At 42.8% G+C, this 23,033-nt stretch overlaps 1 protein-coding gene across 5 annotated transcripts in view; it reads left to right on the top strand.

Annotated features, from left to right (window-relative positions):
- The window catches only part of ATP8B3 (ATPase phospholipid transporting 8B3), a 345,697-nt gene that overhangs the window by 85,919 nt on the left and 236,745 nt on the right, over positions 1-23,033 (top strand). The gene's annotated exons all lie outside the window — the stretch shown is intronic.

The raw sequence follows: 23,033 nt of genomic DNA, 5'->3' as shown, positions 1-23,033 counted from the left end.
ACAAAGAAAGTGTAAAAAATAGTTAAATAAGACAAACACACTTTTGAAAAATTCCTTTATTAAAAATAAATAAAATAAAAAAAAGATTCCAGCGGTGCTAATCCACTCTTGCTATCCAGCGACGGACGGTCATCTCTCCAGCGATGGCTCATCTCATCCAGCGCAGCGAATCCATCCTTCTTCTGTCTCCATGGAGGAGACACTGCAGGGATTGAGGCGGCCTGACGTTTCTTATATACGGACGGCGGGGCCACTCGTCACCTGACCCCGCCCCCCTCTGACGCAAGGGGAAACCCGGAGTTCCCTGTGACGTATGGGTGACCCGCACCCCTCTGATGTAACACAGGCAGGTTTCTGTTACATCAGAGGGGGGCGGGGTCACCCATACGTCACAGGGAACCCCGGGTTTCCCCTTGCGCCAGAGGGGGCGGGGTCAGGTGACGGGTGGCCCCGCCCTCCGTATATAAGAAACGTCAGGCCGCCGGAATGCCTGCAGTGTCTCCTCCGCGGAGACAGAAGAAGGATGGATTCACTGCGCTGGATGAGATGAGCCATCGCTGGAGAGATGACCGTCCATCGCTGGATAGCAAGAGTGGATTAGCACCGCTGGAATCTTTTTTTAATTTTTTTTATTTTTAATAAAGGAATTTTTCAAAAGTGTGTTTGTCTTATTTAACTATTTTTTTACACTTTCTTTGTGAAATGGTAGGGGTACTTTTGTACCCCCTTACCATTTCAAACAGGGGGGGGGCGGGATCTGGGGGTCCCCTTGTTAAAGGGGGCTTCCAGATTCTGATAAGCCCCCTGCTCGCAGACCCCCACAACCACCGGCCACGGTTGTGGGGATGAGGCCCTTGTCCTCATCAACATGGGGACAAGGTGCTTTGAGGGGTCACAGACCCCCAAAGCATCCTCCCAATGTTGAGGGCATGTGGCCTGGTACGGTTCAGGAGGGAGGGGGGGCCGCTCTCTCGTCCCCCCCTCTTTTCCTGCGGCCTGCCAGGTTGCGTGCTCGGATAAAGGGTCTGGTGTGGATTTTTAGGGGGACCCCCACGTCAATTTTTTTTTAAATTTGATGTGGGGTTCCTCTTAATATCCATACCAGACCTGAAGGGTCTGGTTATGGATATTTAGGGGGAACCCCACATCAATTTTTTTCTTAAATTTGAGGCAGGGTTCCCCTTAATATCCATACCAGACCTGAAGGGCCTGGTGATTGAATTTGGGGGACCCCCACGCTTTTTTTTAAATGTATTTATTTATTTTATCAATGACTTTCAATGAATTTCAATAGCTGCGAGTGATTTTAAAGGACTTTTTTTCCTGCATAAATGACACTTTGTGCAGGGACAGTTCTAAGCACCAGAAACATGAGCCCCTTCACAGGCATATTATAGACACCCCCCCCCCTACGAAATTTAAAGGAATATTACACTTTTATTGTTTCACTTTAATCATTATTAAAATCACTGCTCTCGAAAAAACGGCTGTTTTTAAAACTTTTTTTTGCATTGATACATGTCCCCTGGGGCAGGACCCGGGTCCCCAAACACTTTTTAGGACAGTAACTTGCAAATTAGTCTTTAAAATTAGCAATTTAGTTTTTGAACGTTGGAGTCCCATAGACTTTAACAGGGGTTCTAAAGTATGCTATATACTAGCTCCATCGAATCTTCTTTATACATTCGACAGACACCATAAGCCTTCAAAGACAGATTCGACCGTAATTCATGTGGATTTTCGGACGAATGCAATTTTTGAACGAAAAACGAAATAAATAAAAACGAATTTCGGGAGTAACTAAATAAATTAAGTTTTCGGACGAAAACGAAATTCCGAAACGAAATATTTTACTCTGCACATGTCTAGTGCTATGCCAGCCTCTAATAGAGTTGCTGTTGGAGCCTCTAAGCAGTGTTTGTAAACAATGCTCAGAGTCTGAAGAAATACAAATGAACAGTATTACTTTGTATTAACTCTGTTTCATTCATACTCTACCTCTACCTCATCTATTATATTTTACCTTTAGCTGGACCATATAGACACATCTGGGTTTTATGGCTATCTACTAACAAAATCATATTGATCAGCTATAACCTTGACACAAAATAGATGGCCTACCTTTTCTATCCCTATATCCATCCACTCTCCTCAGCCTATGCTCCCCCACCACTTCTCAGGGTACCCCTCTGAGTGGACGGTTAATGGCATTTTTGACCCTACATTCCTTATTGTTGAAAAGTACAATACAACCTGTTCCTACTCTTCCTCTATGTCAGGCATGTCCAAAGTCCGGCCCGCGGTCCGGTTTTGAACGGCCCGCCTGGTCTTTCTCAATTTATTGTGCTGCGGGATCAGGGCTCTCAGATCAGCCGATCCCCGGCACTGTGAGAAGCTCCGTGAGCTTCAAAAGTGAAAGTAAAGTGCAGAGGATTGTGCTGTGCTCTCTGCTTCCCCCTACAGTGCAGTACCCGGCTGAATGAGGAAGCTGCAAAGGTACTGTACTACAAGCTAGATTAGTGTTAAAAAGGCCTTTATTCATGTGTGTATGTATGTGTATGCATGTGTCTGTATTTGTGTGCATGTATGTCTGTATGTGTGTGTGTATGTGCACATGTGTCTGTATGTGTGTGTGCACATGTGTCTGTATGTTTGTGTGTGTGCACATGTGTCTGTATGTATGTGTGTGTGCACATGTGTCTGTATGTGTGTGTGCACATGTGTCTGTATGTATGTGTGTGTGCACATGTGTCTGTATGTATGTGTGTGTGCACATGTGTCTGTATGTATGTGTGTGTGCACATGTGTCTGTATGTATGTGTGTGTGCACATGTGTCTGTATGTGTGTGTGCACATGTGTCTGTATGTGTGTGTGCACATGTGTCTGTATGTATGTCTGTATGTGTGTGCATTTATGTATGTATGTCTGTATATGTGTGTCTGTATATATGTCTGTATATACGTGTGTGTGCACATGTGTCTGTATGTCTGTATGTGTGTGCATGTGTGTCTGTATGTATTTCTGTATGTGTCTGTAAGTATGTGTATGTATGTCTGTATGTGTGTGTGTATGTGTGTGTGCACATGTGTCTGTATGTATGTCTGTATGTGCGTGCATTTGTCTGTATGTGTGCCTGCATTTGTGTGCTTGTGTCTGTGTGTGTGTATGTTACTTTTAATCCGGACCCCCCTCTCCCCATTCTTATACCATCAAAACTGCTTTTGTAGGGCTTGTGTGTGATATTAGCCAGGACTGCTGCTCCTCTGAAAAGCAACCCATGCACAGATCTCTTTTCAGAGGCATTTGAATTGCCTCCTCACCACCTGTTTTAAGCCCGTAAATGCAACATCTGTGTGGCTGCGTACTGTGTGTAATTTCAATGGACTTCCCTACTCACAAAAATGCAGGGAAAGAAGTTCCCGAGCTTTTTTTTTTTTTTTTTTTTTTATTGCACTGCACCAAAAGCACCCTACATTTTCCAATGTGTGGGGCACCATTAAGAATTAACGGTACCCCCTAAAGTGCAGAGCATTCGTCTGTGTGTTGGGAACGAGCACGACAAAGGCAAGAGAATTCTTGGTGGGCCGTGTATTAGTGCTTGGATGGACACACTTAGACCGAATTTTCAATGGTTCAAAGAATGTCAGGCAAAATGGTCGGCCCTCAGGCATGTTCACTTCATCAAATCTGGCCCTCTTTGAAAAAAGTTTGGACACCCCTGCTCTATGTACACATATATTCTTATGTATTCACATTTCAAAGGAAGCAGGCCCTATCCCATTCAATTTCATTTACACTGTTTTACTCTTTATATTTTAAAAGAAACATTTTCTCTAAAAGAATATTGGGAAAAAAAATCTTACTCATGGTAAGTGTTCCTATTTAATGCCTTATTTATACTAAGTTAACCATAAGCAACCCTTATTACCTACTTCCTATCATTTTCACCTTATTTATGATTTTTGTTTTGGTGATTTTTTTGCAGTCCTCTTATTGCAGTACATGCATTACTGTACATACTGTATTCCTGCGCAAGTTAAAGGTTAAGGAAATATTTTATGCTAAATTCACACTTTGCAGTGTGTTGTTGTGTTATGCACATACATTCATGTTAAATGCACTGCCAATGCACCCCATGCAGGCAAAACCCACATGATCATTTTTTTTTAATTCAGTGCATTACAACACAAAGCATCCTACCCCAAAATTGACATCCTAACTCAGTTCAGAGGGGCTGCTTATACTGTATGTTCTGCTTTTTTTTTCAAATTGTGGCTGGTATATATTATTATTGTCATGCTGCTTTTTTAGTATGGCTTTGGGAAGCCAGTATCCAGGGGTGGACTGATCAGTCGGGCAGTTTGGCCATGTCCCGGGTGCCAGGGGTCAGTAGGGGGCTTGTGAGAGGCTGCACATGTGTCACAGAGAGCAGTGGACTGCTGTTGAGTGGAGTGGAGGAGGTAGGGATGATACCCAGTAATGCCGTGTAGCGGCCCCGGCCAGCCGGCAGCTTAAATTTTGTAATGCAGTATTTTATGAGGGACAGCGATCTCGGCGGCATACTGAAAACCCTCCCTGCTCTCCCTGCATATGTAACAGAGGAGGGGCGGGATGGGCACATAGCTCTATCGTCGAGCCCACAGCTTAACAGGAAGCCCGCGGCAGCAGCCTGACATGTAAGTTACTCCATTCTTTCATGTTGGGCAATGGAGTGCTGTGTCCTAGACAGGAAGAAGAGGTCTGTACTGGAAAAGAAGGAGAGAGGCACTCTGCACTTGGGGGGGGGGGGGGGGGTTGTTTTGTGAGATATGTACACCTGCACTCTGTACATAGCATAATCATCAACTCTGCACTCTGATTGTAATGCACTTCTGTCCTCTGTACGTAGCACAATCCTGAACCCTGTCCTCTGTACCTAGCGCAATCCTGAACTCTGTCCTCTGTACGTAGCACAATCCTGAACTCTGTCCTCTGTACATAGCTCAATCCTGAACCCTGCCCTCTGTACGTAGCTCAATCCTGAACTCTGTCCTCTATATGTAGCGCAATCCTGAACCCTGTCCTCTGTACGTAGCGCAATCCTGAACCCTACATTGATGGGCACTGGTAAGGCTGCACTGATGGACACTGATAAGGCTGCACTGATGGACACTGATGAGGCTGCACTGATGGACTCTAATCAGGCTGCACTGATGGGCAATGGTGAGGCTGTATTGATGAGCACTGGTGAGGCTGCATTGATGTGCACTGGTGAAGCTGCATTGATGGACACTGGTGAAGCTGCATTGATGGGCATTGATCAGGCTGCACTGATGGGCACTGGTGAGGCTGTATTGATGGGGAATGGTGAGGCTGTATTGATGGACACTGATCAGGCTGCATTGATGGGCACTGGTGAGGTTGCATTGATGGGCACTGATCAGACTGCATTTTTTTGGCAATGATCAGGCTGCACTATTGGGTGCTGGTGAGGTTGCATTGATGGGCACTGATGAGGCTGCGCTGATGGGCACTGGTGAAGCTACATTGGTGGGCACTGGTGACACTGCATTGATGGGCACTGGTGAGGCTGTATTGATGGGGACTGGTGAGGCTGTATTGATGGACACTGATCAGGCTGCGTTGATGTGCACTGGTGAGGCTGCACTGATGGGCAATGTAGCTCCTGACGTGTCCGGTGGGGCCTGGCTGGCGTGGCCCCATGCATGTTTTTTCTCCCACTCGGCGCAGGGGGCCGTCTTGTGTCTTTTTGACACAGAGGGCGCCCCTTACTTGGGTGGCCGGTTTTGGGTTCTCTTGTCACTCCACTCCTCCCACTTACACTGCGCAGTGGGCCATGACTCAGGTTCCTGTCACTTCCACATCACGTCCAGCGTCAGGACACCGGGCGTCTTACGGAATCCTTGATGCCAGCCGTGTCCACCACCCACATGCACAAATGCATGTGGGAGGAGGCAGCTGTGTGTGCTTATGTCCATGGCTTGGATGCTGTCCGTGACTCCCAGTCTCTTCAGTGCCACGATCTAGGAGTCTACTAACCACTAATACCCATGTGCCATTCTCTGGCTCCCTTGGTCTTAGCTGTCCCTCTCTTTATAAAACAGGTGGGCTCACCAAAATAAAAGCCTGCGAACTGAGATAAAAATGTTTAACCAATTCCCCAGCTTGGGCCGGCTGCTGGGAAACTAACTGCGCTCACATTTCCAACCTGCCTGCAGGTGTGAAGTATAGGCCACAGGCTGCAAAAATTTTCTTTGCTGACCAAATCTCAGGAATTCCTGAGAGGTAAAGCTTTGACACTGCCTGATGCCAACAGTGGTTTGTCCTCTTTTCATTCTAATGACTGTTCCTTGTTACTTTTATTATATTTATGGTACAGTAAAACCTTGGTTTGAGAGTAACTTGATTTGAGAGCGTTTTGCAAGAATCCAGAGTCCGCCGGACAATTCGCCAGTGTTTTTCTTCCCAAAAGTCCAGTGGACTTAGAAAGAAGTCTTGACTCAAAATTGTCCGCCAGACTGCCAACAATCCGCCCGTCTGTGTGCTAGTCCGCTGGACTTTTCAAATGAACAGACTTGCCCACACACGGAGTAAAGTCCGTTCATTTTGAACATGACTCCAGGTAGACAGCAAAAGCGAAGGAAGTCAATGTCGCCGCCACCTCCCCATTTTGAGGGCACGTGGCCTGGTTCGGTTCAGGAGGGGAGGGCGCTCGCTCGTCCCCACCCCCTTTCCTGACAGGCCAGGCTGCGTGCTCGAATAAGTGTGCGGTCGCGTGACGCCGTACCCAAGCAAAATTAACGTTCTTTTTTTCCCACAAATAGAGCTTTTCATCTCTGCGGTTTTTATTTTATGCGCTATAAACAAAAAAAGAGCGACAAGTTTGAAAAAAACACAATATTTTGTATTTTTTGCTATCATAAATATCCCCATTTTTTTTTTTAAAAAGCACATATTTTCTCAGTTTTACTAGTAATGGCAGTAATCTGCGATTTTTATCGGGACTGCGACATTATGGCGGACACATTGGACACTTTTGACACATTTTTAGGTCCGTTGGCATTTATACAGCGATCAGTGCTATAAAAATGCACTGAATACTGTAAAAATGTCACTGGCAGGGAAGCGGTTAACACTAGAGGGGGATCAAGGGGTTAACTGTGTTCCCTGTGTGTGTTTCTAACTGTAGGGAGAGGGGACTGACCTAGAGGAAATGACAGATCATAGCTATTAGGAACTCACGATCTGTTTCTCCTCACAGAACAGGGATTTGTGAGTTTACACACACATGTCCCTGTTCTGCCTCTCGTGCCATCGATCGCTCGTGGCTGACGGTCATTACTTCTTATGGGGAAAATTTGCTTTGATATACAAGTGCTTTGGATTACAAGCATGCTTCCGGAATGAATTATGCTCACAATCCAAGGTTTAACTGTATTTAACAAGGCTTTCCTGCTGCTTTGAGTGTGACTGCAATTCCTTTTCCATTTATTAAATATTTAGTCACCAAATCAAAGTTCTGAAAAATGTGTTCTTCAGACAATAAATGAAATCCCAGTTTTTAGTTTACAAGTTTCCTTAATTGTCTTTGATGATTCTCATTTGTCCAGGTCATGACATACTCAGTAGTTAATCATATTAAACTTGACTTATTATGTATGTTAATGACATTTTGATGCTTCTTTGGTTCTGCAAATAAGCAGTAAAAATTATTTTTGGATTGTTAAATGGTTTTCTGTGGCATCTCATGGTTAGCATGCAGTGGAAGAATTAATCCATATTCCTCATATGGGGGTGCATAGGTAGGCTGTAGGGGAAAGTCGTGTGTCCGCAGGGGTTGCGGCGTGTTGAATGGTTGTATAGTGGAGGGTTTCTGTTAGCTCCTTGTTGCTAAATATTCCGGGACTACCCAGGAATTGCATATCAGAGGGTAGGGTTTATGTCTCTGTGTCAAGTAACTGGTGATAGGTAAAAAAAAAATGTTTTTACCTGATTAGTTGAGGCGTGCTGTCCAGTGCGCTGGCGATGCAGAGGGGCTGCCATTCCTTGGGGCTCCAGGCTCTTTAGGTGGCGTGCGAGGAAGAGGGGGGTGAGAGCAGCAGAGATTGCTGCTGGGGTTGCCCGCCTCGTTGATACCATCCATAGACGTGGCTCTTCTGGGTGCCGGAAGGCGGAAATCGTTGTAACAGTCTGGCAAGTTGACTGGTTGTATGCCCAGGGTATCGCAGAATTAGTCTAAGTCTTCTGGCACTCTAAGGTTTACAGTATGGCCTTGATGTGTCACTGACAGGCAAAACGGAAATTTCCAACGGTAAATAATGGATTTGGCTCTCAGGATGTCTAATAGGGGTCTCAGTTCCCTTCTACTCTGCAAAGTGATGCTGGAGAGATCCTGGTAGATCTTGATTGCTGTCCCTTGGAAAGTCAGTTGGTTGCTGCTTCTGGCTTTGTGGAGTATTTCCTCTTTTAGTGGGGAATCAAGGAGACAACATACTGTATCTCTGGGTGGATCTGAATCCCTTCCTCTCGGGCGCAGGGCTCTGTGAATTCATTCAAATATTATCGGAGTGTCTGGGGACCTCTCCAGGAGGCCGTTAAAGATATTAATGGCTGCTAGGGAGAGCTGACTGGGGTCTATCAATTCAGGGATTTCTCTTACCCTGAGGTTCCCGTGTCTCCCCCAGTTATCCAAGTCTTCCATGTGGCGATTAATCTCTCGCAGGTGCATCGCATTAGATTCAGTGAGCTGCTGTACTTGGCATAATGAGGTGTCATGGTGGGCTTGCGTTAGTTCCACCTCCTCCACTCTGATAGCTATCGCCTGCATGTCTGCTCTCATGTCCGAGATAGCTGCCATTAATGTGTTCTTAATATCAGCCGCTACGCTGCAGAGGTCATCTAGGCTTACTGCAGGCGGGTGCCTCGTTTCCATCTCTGCCCCGAGAGATCTCCGGGCGCCGGAGCGGTGTGGGCTGGTGCTTGGAGAACGAGAATCCTGTGAGGAGGCTGTCTGTGAGGCCTGCATTTTGTTTCTAGGCCATGATCTAAAGATCTCGGGAATGTGGTTGCCGAGCTGTGGTTCTTGACCCAGCGGAGATCGGGATTGTCGCAGAGATGCTGCGGGCTGTTCTCCCCATGCCTGGGGTGTTATTGTCCTAGATAGCTGATGATGCTGGACCTTGTGGAACGGGAGCTCTGTTCTTACGCGTCCAGGCCATGCCCCACAAAATTATTTTTAGTAATTATTCTAAATTATTAATGAATACTAATAATCGGCAGATATAGAAGAGGCAGCAATGATTTTATCTATCTAAATTTTGCATACGTTATTATGTAGTTTAAAAAAATAAATGTGCACCACAATGAACATGAGCATAATGATCGCATACTAAATTAAATTCAAGGGTTTATTAGTGGCACATCATGGGTATAACAGTGGTGTGCTGTGATAGTCACAGGCCTTTGCAATAAAAAACAGGTATATTTAGTTCACACATATTACAATACAGCTGGCAAACTGCGTCAAAATAATCCCCTTTTTAGCCAGTACTAGTGCCAATGCAAATGCTACTGTGGATACAATGCCAACCTGGGGCAAAAAATACACATTTTTCCCTATTTTTCATTGCAGAGTTTGCTAGAAAGGGTATAGCAGTGTGCAGATGGTTTATCCAGTATCTTGATTGTTAATATGTGGTCACACTACATGTGTATCTGGCTGAGGCAGGACCCCTCTGTCCTTTCCTTTTCTTTTTCTATCTCTCTACCTCTACTTATTTCTCCTTTATTATCATATACAGTTTACAATATATGTTCTGTCTTATAATGGTATTTTATGGTTACATTTTTTAATATGACAACGTGTCATACTGGCTTATGGTTACTGAATGATCCTAAGCTCCTATTGACACCTTACCTATGACTAAAATTAATTTGAGTGTTCTCCCTACATCAGAGGACATTTTGTGTTTGTTTAGTGTACCAAGGGACACATACCACTATTTAATTTCATTGTAACTTGTCTTTTATTTTCCAATAAAAATATATTGAACAAAAAAATAATAATGTGGTCACACCCCTTTAGCACCTGGTAGTTATTATGCATGGACAAGCTATTGGGATCTGAGCACAGGTACAGTTTATCCTGTCTCTATTGTATTGCAGGTTAGTGCCCAGACCTAAACCATATAGCTTTTCCCCATTTTGTGTTTTTTTGCCCTAGGATGGCATTGTGTCCACAGTGGCAAAGCAGAGTACGACTTGCTAAAGAGGGATTTCTTTTATGCAGTAGGCCAGCTTAAACATGTATTGCCAAATATGTTTTTTGCAACGTTTGCTTGAAAGGGTATAGCAGTGTGCAGAGGGTTCATCCATTATTTTTAGTATTAATATGTGGTCACACATGGTAGATTATATGCATGGACAAGCTATTGGGATATGAACACAGGCATATTTTGTTTCTATGTGGAGGCAGCCATCTTGACTTTTCTTCCTAATGCAAAGAACTCTGCACTGACTGCACTCAGCAACATAAAGGGACATTAAATAGCAATCCCAAACTGATGTCAATTTCTCTTAATACACAATACCCATCATATGCATCCTTATAGTATTTTCAACATTGACTGTCAGCATGGCTTTGACTTTGAGCAGTCGTACTAGATAAAAACAAAAAAACACCAAAAGAATGAATGCTGTAAGAACTATTTAATTTAAAAAAATGAACCATTTCATGCAAAACAACGTACCCGTACATTGGTACTTTGACGCTAAATACCTGGGTTATGGCAGCGACTAGCTGCCGCAACCCCACTATTTTCAGGAACGCCGTTTGTTTCTCTTTGAGATAAAAGTGGTCTCCGCAGAGGATTCGCTGCAAAATCACTTTTATCGGTGGTGATGCCTGGCTGCCGAGTGAAGGGAAGATGGCTCCCGCTCGGCTTCATAGCATGGGAGGGTGGAAGCAACGTCAAATGTCACTTACGTCCATAACTCTTTAAGGAGAATTTTTTTTTCAAGTGCCATTTTTTCATTTTTTTATTGTAAATATAAGGGGTCCTGTCCACAATTTTCCACAATGGGCGTCGGCTATATGTTGCAGTGCCCGTGTGGACTGCAGTATGTGGGACGTACCAAGCGCCCTTTACAGGTGCGTTTGAATGAGCACATCACAAATATACTCACAGGATTCCCCAAGCTTTCGGCATCCAAACATTATTTGCTCAAGCATAATAAAGATCCTTCAAAAAACTTATTTTTGGGTATAGATAAATTTAAGCCACACTGGCGAGGAAGCTCACTAGTGAGTGAAATATCCAAATCAGAAATGACCTGGATCCATCGTTTGAAGTCTTATGTTCCATACGGACTCAATATAGACACCAATGTGAATGCATTTATAGATAACTCCTAACTCTCATTCATTTATTCATTTGTTGTATTTTTCAGATATGAATATATGTATTTAATCTGTTTTATTCTCATATTTTTTATATTTTGTAAACTTGGTCTGAGGCATAGAGGTCGGCCTTTTTTCAGTAGAGGCCCATAGTCAGAACTTGGGGTGAATGTTTACATAATAGTGGACCCGATGAATTTTTTATTTTTATTTTTTATTCTTTATTTTATTTTTTCATATTTTTGGGGTCTTTTAGGTTTGCTGCTCAAAATGGGATTGAAATGGATATTTCTTTGATAGGCAACTCCTATCCTCATATTGATTAGTGGTTCCAAATTAATAACTACTGCAGTAGGGAACAGACACAAAAAATACGCTCAGCATCTTTCTAAATAACCGTTCTCCTTTATTATGACGCATTTGAAGGCTTTTATACACATGATTACGTAGGTATCACATTAATATTACAATTGTACGTTTATGGTAACAAAGGGCGTTACATAGGCTGGGTAATTCTAATCAGGACTTGGAAGAATGCAATACATGTACTGAAAACATTGTTAGTGCCGTGTGCACAGTGAGGGCATCGTGCAATACATATAAAATAGAATACAATTATATACAGAACCTACAAATTTCCATTACAGTCTCCTCTCTTTTGATCAATATTTTGATCACTAACCATTCCTGCTATCACCTTTAACCTGGAACCTTAACACGCTTAGGTGGAGGTAGTCCTGGCCAAAGAGGCAAAAACTCCATTGTGGAGAAAATAATAGCTCAGCAGCTTTTTTCATTACAAAATGACTTTTCACTGTGAAAAACAAATGATTGATAAGACATATTTACAGAGTACTGGCTGTACACTCCTGTGGCCAGAATGGCTTAATTGCTGGTATGCTGACTTATCAGCACATGTAAACACAGACAATTCTACATAAAATGGAAGAGGTACAAAAGACAAATATGACTTCAACATGGCTAAACTACTTTTCAAATATATGTATCCCTTACAATTAAAGTAATTGAATCAAAAAGTACCCTAGACTGTTATCGCAAGAGGGAAACAAATCAAACACAGAGATTTCTTTCATTTAGTCATTTTTGCAGTGTCTGGTGTGGATCCAGGTGACTTTTCTTTCAAGTTTTGCAAAACTGTACATGAAATAGATGCTGTATTGAGTCTCCAAACATTTCCTTATATATAAATGTCTCTTAACAATCCACAAGTCACCTGGCTTTAGTTTTAGATCCTTCCAAACTTTTAGGATCTGGAATTGGGGAGAAAACACATAAATGAGTTTGTCAAAAACCTTAAAAAATCAGCAACATTCTCTGTGAGATCCGAATGGAGGACTTCAGCTGCTGAGACAAAATATAAGCAAGTGAGTAACACACTCCCACACCAAATCCCATAGGGAGAGAGTCCAACATCCCCCTACGGGCTTGATAAAATATAAGAAAACATTCAGGCAAAAGTTTTCTAATTTCTTACTCTACTTTGTCCGCTACATTGTAGACAGTAGGGGGTGTAAAAATAAAACCTCAACACTTCTAATAAGGACTCTCCTATAAAAATGATTTCCTCTGTTACTCTCTGTAGATTCTGCACTTTGTACTTACAAACTACTTCTGAGAACACCTTTTTACTGTGACCTTTGCAGTAGCATTTGCCACTGGACATCCAGAAAACATGTCCATACAAAAAAAATACATACTCGTAAGATCCTGACTTGGGCATCTGGATGTATCTTTTTGTTATCTCTGGAAGGGATGTTCAGCTTTTGGTAACACCTTTGGTAACAGGTAAAACAAGAAGTGGTATGTTATAAAAACAACTCTGGTGAACCCTGGCTCTATCCCACACATATTTACTAAGGCAGCCATAACTGCTTGTGACTGATGACACGGTCCATGTGTCAAACTGAAGGGAAAAGAGTGTTGGGCAGACATAAATGATCACCTTTTCCAAAGTCTTGTTTCGTAAGAAGTTGTCCTCTGTGGACCACTTGTGCTTCTCGTTCTGGGGTCTTTAAAGTTGAATTATTAAACCCAGCTATACTGGGCCAGAACTATGGTGGAATCTGTGAGTTGCACAGACCCAGCAAGTGTCCGGGGCTGTAAATGCAGCATCCTTAGAGTCGCCTGTTCTGCTTCCATATGTGAGTTTTACTGTTAGTATGGCTACCTCAGCAAGAACCTGGAAGGCTGAAAACAGCCGATCAAATTAACTTAGCGTGCTTGATTGGTTTACCTGCCGAAGTAAAAACAAACTTCTGGCCCTTCAAATGGAACCAAAAGCTCTCTATAGCTCAACTATCTATATAAATATATACTCTTTCTATAGCTCACGGGATTTTCTAAAGCATGGAGCTCTGCTTCTTGAGCGGGGTAAAAAGGATCCAATGACTCTGAATACAGGGAATCCTTCTGGGTGATAAACTCGGTATAATACCAGGAATAACACTACAAAAAAGTAAATACTCGGGTCTGCAGGGAGGAATAACACTACAAAAAAGTAAATACTCAGGTCTGCAGGGAGTGTGTCCTGCACTGGGCTCACAGCAGCTGATTCCTACGTCATCAATTTAACACATGTGTTTTTTCTTTGTCTCCAGCCTCCTCCAATAGAGGCAATAAGGTGGCTGCATTCAAATGTACACATTTTTCATTGTTAGATTTGTACATAAACACACAAAACAAATTCATATTTTGAAACTTTCATTAGACAAACACTTAGCTATATATTTGCTGTGCAGAATGTCGGACTATTAAAAATTAAATATTCAACCAAAATAATTTCTGTAACTTTGTCTAATAGCAACTTTGCATAAAGCTACAGCTCTGATATATCGTGGTGAACCCTTGATTACTGGGACCAGCTTGCACAAATATAACAATGGCTTGTTTTCTATCATGCTGTTTGTGTAAGAACTCCAGTTTCATGTTTCAAAAAGACAACTTTTTCCTGGCAATATTATAATAAATTATAAGAATACCCTGCAGTCATGCAGAGATTTCCATAAACCCTAAGTATTCTTCTACTTATACCCACTGCATTATAAGGAAAAGGGGCACATCATTTCACAATCCACACATTCTGCTTTGGATTTCAAAAATAAAAATACATAAAAACAAAAGGACCAACAATATGTATGACGGACCAGAAAGCACTTGGCCATCAAAAACTATAAACCAACTGGCTGAAGGCAGCAGCTATCCTAACAGGGTGCGTGGACTTGATGTGATGGGTCTGTTATATTTAAATGTTATTATTTATTATTACTCTCACATCATGGACCGCACATCAAGTTATTATCAGACTTTAAGATTTCATTTTTGTAGAAAAACTTCCTTATGTATCCCATCCATCTTGGCTTTGTTAAACATTATTGCAGCTGTATTCAAATTAACAACCTCATCTTAATCTTTTTTTTCTTTCCACTCAAATGTAAAATTACAAAATTGTTATCTCAATCTAAACTAACTCAATTTTTACCAATTTCCCCATTAACCTGGATTTAATTTCCAACCAAAGGTTGTCTAAACCAGTTTCAATATATCTATATTTATTAATAAAATTGTTAAACTCATATTAGAAATTAATACTCATATGATAATTTCAATATCACACACTAATATATATGCACAGATAAATGTCCTTAAAGGGGGACATATTACTTCATTTTACTCAATTTCTCTCTTTTTTTTTAATGCACTGTTTGCACTATCACAGGATATTAAATTTGTGTAAGACACGGTTAATTTGTAACCTTCATTTTACCATGTTAGGAAAACAGATTCAAAAATAATTGTGATCACATTGTTTATCATTAGATTCGTTAACCCAGCACATTTTGTTATAATTGTTTTGTCTAAAAAACTGAAATTGGCATGGTGTCCTTTCAGCTTATCACCAACCTCTCATGCCAGCCACATTCTTTCAGGAGAGGACAAAGGAGGGGGTCACATCTGCGTACATGACACAAGCGATAGAACTAAAGGTTCCAGCATTCACAAACATACACAAATATCGCTCTAAAATCGCTTACATTATTCCCATTTGTACACAACACATGCCTATCATTCTCTCACTTTCTTTTAACGCTTTTTAATACTTTCTTGCTTAAATTTCTGCTTTCTTTATTTTGTTCTGATATCCTTTGCATCCAATGTATTGTAATTCCATACTTCACATACTGTACCTTCTATGATCAGACGGGCAGCCATAGTGCTCATCCCATCTTCCCTCTCTGACAACATATAAAGCATTCTGTTTTAACTCTCATTACTGCTTCTTGACTTTACTAGTTGTAATGCCTGACCCCAAATTCATCCCACAACTTAACATCAAAAAGTCCCTTTCTGTCTAGTGTTAATGTCACTCTTGATCCATCCTGCTCACATAAATAGCTGTTTCTCTAGCTGTATACTCTGCATGATTCTTTGTCCCTGCGGACTTTGGTGGTAACCCAGTTACCCTTTGTGGATCCCTGTCCACTTTAACCATTAATCTAGGGGCTCAGTATAGGCGGAACCGCACCTTCGGTTCATATATAGCGCTCTTCTTGTGCTGGGCATTTTTGAGGGTCTCTTACCCGTCATTCCCTTACTTAATTTAATGCCCATAATGACTGGCCAGTCTTCTCTACGTGTGCCTATACCCTTTTGCCTCTAAACTACTTTATCTAGCAGATGTACTACATATACCTGTGAACAGCACTATTCTTCCCTTTCTCTATAACACTCCGATGGACAGTAGACAGTGACAACATAACATATAACCACCAATCAATACAGTTCGAATAAGGGGAGTAAAATAGGTACCCTTTGTCCCGAAAATGCCTTACCAATCAAGGAAGTCTGATAACTCAAAATGTAAGCAAAAGGCTTACCTCAGCCGGCTGATTATCAGAAATTCCCGGATCGTCTCAAGCTCCTCGTTTTGGATACTCAGGGTCACCTGATAACCCCTGCTGGGCTGGCTTCGCCACCTGAAATGGATATTTCTTTGATAGGCAACTCCTATCCTCATATTGATTAGTGGTTCCAAATTAATAACTACTGCAGTAGGGAACAGACACAAAAGATACGCTCAGCATCTTTCTAAATAACCGTTCTCCTTTATTATGACGCATTTGAAGGCTTTTATACACATGATTACGTAGGTATCACATTAATATTACAATTGTACGTTTATGGTAACAAAGGGCGTTACATAGGCTGGGTAATTCTAATCAGGACTTGGAAGAATGCAAAACATGTACTGAAAACATTGTTAGTGCCGTGTGCACAGTGAGGGCATCGTGCAATACATATAAAATAGAATACAATTATATACAGAACCTACAAATTTCCATTACAGGATCTATATTATTGTGGGTATTGAGGTAGGGATTTGGTAGGGATTGTTTAACGTTATTTAGTATAAATATAAATATATGAAATGGTACTAATTTGGGTTAATATTATCACAATGGTATCTGCATGGGGGGGTAGTGTATAATATGTTTGCACATGACTAATAAAGTAGGGAAAAGGGAATTGGGTTATAAAATATTCCCAATTATATATGATTTTGTTTTGTTGCTTTATTAACTTATTCACATCAGTCAATCATGATGGCATTATATGCCCTGGGTTCAATTAGGTCATATGATTAGCACTATTTTTTTTTTGATACATAGGAATTAATTTGATAAATATGATGGTCTGGGTATCACTAGTATTATTATTTTGTGTTCATTTCTCACATAATATTATTAATATTTTAGTTGTTGGTATTTGCCAAATAGTGTTAGGGAAAATACATTCGTGTTATGACGATTTTTTTGGCTTGCCCTCACAGCGCGCTGGGGATATAGATGTTTTGCCCACACTTAAGATGGCTCCATTGGCCGGACCTCTATGTCTCAGAACGAAGTCTGGCTCTATTTAATGGTGGTGCGTTGCGGTGTGCCCGTTCCCCATTGAAAACATCACGTCTGACAAAACGCGTATGGGAGGGCATGCTGTGACGTCACCACGTGTTACGAGAGGAGGACGGGCTCCCGATTTGCCAGCCGGCTTGTTTTTTATGTGCGATCTAGCTCTGGTTTTATGTAAGTGTATTTCTGTTATAATTAAACGAGTATTGACGTTTTTTACACTATGGGAAGCCTCTCTCTTTTTACATTCTGAGCGTATGCATTGGATATAAATGGAAATGTGGAGCGTCATATGAATTGTCAACACATGGATCGTTTGTTCCTGATTTGCAAGGCATCTGGTGGAGGCGAGGGGCTGTCATTAGCTTGATATCATAACGCTCCTTACGCTTTACTGTCCGGTAAGCACATTTATTTGTCGGTGGCTGGGCACAGTAGTGATAAGGAAGTGTGGAATCACTGTGGTGCGATTGTTTTTTTCCTTCAATATACTAAACCTTTTATGGACTTTCATATATACAGTGCCTTGCAAAAGTATTAGCCCCCTTGAACTTTTCAACCTTTTGCCACATTTCAAGCTTCAAACATAAAGATGTAAAATTTTAATTTTTTGTGAAGAATCAACAACAAGTGGGACACAATTGTGAAGTGGAACGAAATCTATTGGATAACTTAAACTTTTTTAGCAAATAAAAAACTGAAAAGTGGTGCGTGCAAAATTATTCGGCCCCTTTACTTTCAGTGCAGCAAACTCACTCCAGAAGTTCAGCGAGGATCTCTGAATGATCCAATGTTGTCCTAAATGACTGATGGTGATAAATAGAATCCACCTGTGTGTAATCAAGTCTCTGTATAAATGCACCTGCTCTGTGATAGTCTCAGGGTTCTGTTGAAAGCGCAGAGAGCATCATGAAGACCAAGGAACACACCAGGCAGGTCCGTAATACTGTTGTTGAGAAGTTTAAAGCCGGATTTGGATACAAAAAGATTTCCCAAGCTTTAAACATCCCAAGGAGCACTGTGCAAGCGATCATTTTGAAATGGAAGGAGTATAAGACCACTGCAAATCTACCAAGACCTGGCCGCCCCTCTAAACTTTCAGCTCAGACAAGGAGAAGACTGATCAGAGATGCAGCCAAGAGGCCCATGATCACTCTGGATGAACTGCAGAGAACTACAGCTGAGGTGGGAGAGTCTGTTCATAGGACAACGATCAGTCGTACACTGCACAAATCTGGCCTTTATGGAAGAGTGGCAAGAAGAAAGGCATTTCTCAAAGATATCCATAAAAAGTCTCGTCTAAAGTTTGCCACAAGCCACCTGGGAGACACACCAAACATATGGAAGAAGGTGCTCTGGTCAGATGAAACCAAAATCAAACTTTTTGCCCACAATGCAAAATGATATGTTTGCCGTAAAAGCAACGCAGCTCATCACCCTCAACACACCATCCCCACTGTCAACACATGGTGGTGGCAGCATCATGGTTTGGGCCTGCTTTTCTTCAGTAGGGACAGGGAAGATGGTTAAAATTGAGGGGAAGATGGATGCAGCCAAATACAGGACCATTCTGGATGAAAACCTGTTGGAGTCTGCAAAAGACCTGAAACTGGGACGGAGATTTATCTTCCAACAAGACAATGATCCCAAACATACAGCAAAATCTACAAAGGAATGGTTCACAAATAAACGTATCCAGGTGTTAGAATGGCCAAGTCAAAGTCCAGACCTGAATCCAATCGAGAATCTGTGGAAAGAGCTGAAAACTGCTGTTCACAAATGCTCTCCATCCAACCTCACTGAGCTCGAGCTGTTTTGCAAGGAAGAATGAGCAAGAATTTCAGTCTTTCGATGTGCAAAACTGATAGAGACATACCCCAAGCGACTTGCAGCTGTAATCGCAGCAAAAGGTGGCTCTACAAAGTATTAACGCAAGGGGGCCGAATAATTTTGCACGCCCCATTTTTCATTTTTTCATTAGTTAAAAAAGTTTCAAAAATCCAATAGATTTCGTTCCACTTCACAATTGTGTCCCACTTGTTGGTGATTCTTCACAAAAAATAAAAATGTTATATCTTTATGTTTGAAGCCTGAAATGTGGCAAAAGGTTGAAAAGTTCAAGGGGGCCGAATACTTTCGCAAGGCACTGTAGTACTGGTTGCTATTTATTTTTTTCTTTATTGGTGTAGCTTTTTATATATATATATATATATATATATATATATATATATATATATATATATATATATATATATATGTTTTTTTGGCGCAGCTCTTTTTTCTATTTTGCTTCCATTTTTATGTGTGTGTATCCCACAGTGGAGCAGCAGCCTTATGCCGCGCACACACGATCAAACAAGCGGGTGGAAAAGTCCGGCAAACTCAAGTCCGCCAGACAATCCCCCCCGTGTGTATCCTCCGGCATATTTTTTGACCCGAAAGTACGGCGGACTTAGAAAGAAGTTTTGCACTCCAATCTGCCGGGCTCCTCCGCTAGTAAAAGAGCTACAAGAAGATAGCGGAGGAGTCTGGCGAGAAGACCCCCGAAGACGGAAGACCCCCGGAGCTGTGCAGTAAAGTATTTTATCTCGTGTGTTGTGTTTTTTTGTACTTTTATTTTACAGGTGAATGGGTAGGGGTACATTTTACCCCATACTCATTCACATAGGGTGGGGGGCCGGTATCCGGGGGCCCCCTTATTAAAGGGGGCTCCCAGATTCCGATAAGCCCCCCGCCCGCAGACCCCGACAACCAACGGCCAGGGTTGTCGGGAAGAGGCCCTTGTCCTCATCAACATGGGGACATGGTGCTTTTGGGTGGGGGGGCTGTGCGGCCCCCCCTTCCCCAAGGCACCCCCCATGTTGAGGGCACGCGGCCTGGTACGGCTCAGGAGGGGGGGGCGCTTGCTCGCCCCCCCTTTCCTGGCCGGCCGGGTAGCGTGCTCGGACAAGGGTCTGTTGTGGACTTAGGGGGGACCCCACGCCGATTTTTTTCGTCGTTGGGGTTCCCCTTTAAGTCCATACCAGGCGGCGGGGCCTGCGACGTCTCCTTTTTGGGCCCCGCCTACCTGGAGACGCGCTCGAAATGAGCGGACTTTCCTCCGCGTGTGTGGGCGAGTCCGTTCATTTCAAAAGTAGGGCGGATAGTACGGCGGACTTAGTATGCTGTATTAGTCCGCTCAAAAAGGGCCGTGTGTGGGCAAGTAGCCCGTTCGGAAAGTCCGACGGACAGTCTGGCGGGAAGTCTGCCAGACTAAGTACATCGGACAGACGGCTACATGTGTACGCGGCTTTACAGTTCTTTGACATTTATTTGTTAATTCTTTCAATAACCATTATTTATTTTGCTTTATATATTAAATTTATATTTATTCATTTAATTTCAATATATTTTCTTATTGATAAGTAGGAAAACATTTTTTTTGGGTCTCAGCATGGTTTTACCCCCCCCCATCCCTTTTTAGGAATATAAGTGACCCAACATTTTTTTTTCTATCAAAATAATAAGTAAAATAAATAATACATTTTTTTTTAATCACTTTACAACTAAACCAACCACTTAACAACTAAACCAACCAAGCCATACCCAGCTGTACTCAGCCATACCCTTGCTGGGACTGTGACATCATAATAGGCGGGGACATCATCCGGTGATGTCCCTATATAAGTCACGTCGCGTCGCGTCGGAGCCATTGTGAGCGGAGGATGCGACAAGGCAACATCTGAAGAGAAGAAGAGAAGAACAGAAGGCGGCGACGACAGCGGCGACAGAAGACCAAGCCACCGCCTGTAAAAGAGCTAGAAGAAGGCGCGGTGGCCCGGCAGAAGAACCGAAGAGGGGGACAAGACCCCCGAAGTCGGAAGAAGAGGGCGGCGGCGAGGAAGAAAGCCGGGCTCCTCCGCTAGTAAAAGAGCTAGAAGAAGATAGCGGAGGAGTCCAGCGAGAAGACCCCCGAAGACGGAAGACCCCCAGAGCTGTGCAATAAACTATTTTAACCCTTGTGTGTTGTGTTTTTTTGTACTTTATTTTACAGGTGAATGGGTAGGGGTACATTGTACCCCATACTCATTCACGTAGGGTGGGGGGCCGGTATCCGGGGGCCCCCTTATTAAAGGGGGCTCCCAGATTACAATAAGCCCCCCACCCACAGACCCTGACAACCAATGGCCAGAGTTGTCGGGAAGAGGCCCTTGTCCTCATCAACATGGGGACAAGGTGCTTTGGGGGGGGGTGCAAGGCACCCCCCATGTTGAGGGCACGCGGCCTGGTACGGCTCAGGAGGGGGGGCGCTCGCTCGTCCCCCCCTTTCCTGGCCGGCCGGGTAGCGTGCTCGGACAAGGGTCTGATGTGGACCTGGGGGGAACCCCCACGCCGATTTTTTTCGGCGTTGGGGTTCCCCTTTAAGTCCATACCAGGTGGCGGGGCCAGTGACGTCTCCTTTGCGGGCCCCGCCTACCTGGAGACGCGCTCAAAATGAGCGGACTTTCCTCCGCGTGTGTGGGCGAGTCCGTTCATTTAAAAAGTACGGCGGACTTAGTATGCCGTATTAGTCCACTGAAAAAGTGTCGTGTGTGGGCAAGTAGCCCGTTCGGAAAGTCCGGCGGACAGTCCGGCTGGAAGTCCGCCAGACTAAGTCCGCCGGATAGTCGGCTACATGTGTACGCGGCATTAACAGCACTGTTCAGAATATGGCGTGGCTAAAATGCTCAAGGGCTAAACATTTTCAAGCTGGATTATTCTTGTTTGCTGCAAAACCTAAGGACTTCTATATACTACTTCACATTATCAAATGTTTCAACTCCTGCTAAAGCAACTTGAAAATGCTGAACATAATAATCAAGTTTATCTTCAACGTAGTGCATGTTCCCTGTAATAGATTTTAAAAGATGTAATGCATTTTCACAATCAAAAAGCATCCTGCAAGAATCGCTACCACTTTGTAATAACAAGCAAACAACAATCCCTTTACCGTTTGTGTTGCTCTATTTATGTCATTTTGGCTTTAGATTGGTAAATATTGTAGGCATATTTATGAACACTTTAAAGCGCATCTATGGTCAAAATGTAAAATAATATTTCAATTTCCATATTGTACTTAAATTATTTCCAGCCTACTCCTATTCATTTTGAACAATCTTGAAGTTCAACTTACTATGTGAAGATCTCCACATCTTTACTCCCTTAAATTCTATGACACATATTCACTATGCCCTATGAGTAGGTATTGCCGTGTCACACATTTCACAGAGCCTGCCTTCTCAACTACAGAGGTGCTGAGAGGAGGGGTTTCAGGGGGCAGAGTCAGCACAAGAATCACTGCTTGCAGGCAGCAAAGTACAATGGGATATTTTGGGTGTTCGAAATTTACTGCAAATAATGCTTCTCCAAGTAACACACTGACATAGTGGCAGAATTTTTAGTGCAGAACACCATTGGCAACTTGCAATCTTTATCAGTGCAGAGCACAAATGCACATTTTCAGCCATCTTCCATTTCTCCCTATTCTCAGAAGCACCACAGAGATGGGACAGCTCCCCAATAGTATGCTATGTTCCTGGGGCCAAGGCCTTCCTACATTGAGCCACAGACGCACAGCTGAGGACTTCTACATAGGCCCGAGGCCATATACACCAAGCTACAGACTCACAGCTGAGGACTTCTACATAGGCCCAAGGCCATATATACCAAGCTACAGACCCACAGCTAA

Source organism: Lithobates pipiens, unplaced genomic scaffold (genome assembly GCF_037356315.1).
Source record: "Lithobates pipiens isolate NorthernLeopardFrog02 unplaced genomic scaffold, aLitPip1_a1.2 Scaffold_13, whole genome shotgun sequence".
Taxonomy (NCBI): domain Eukaryota; kingdom Metazoa; phylum Chordata; class Amphibia; order Anura; family Ranidae; genus Lithobates; species Lithobates pipiens.
Note: the sequence above shows the minus strand (reverse complement) of the source record. Positions and strands in the feature narration are given on the sequence as shown.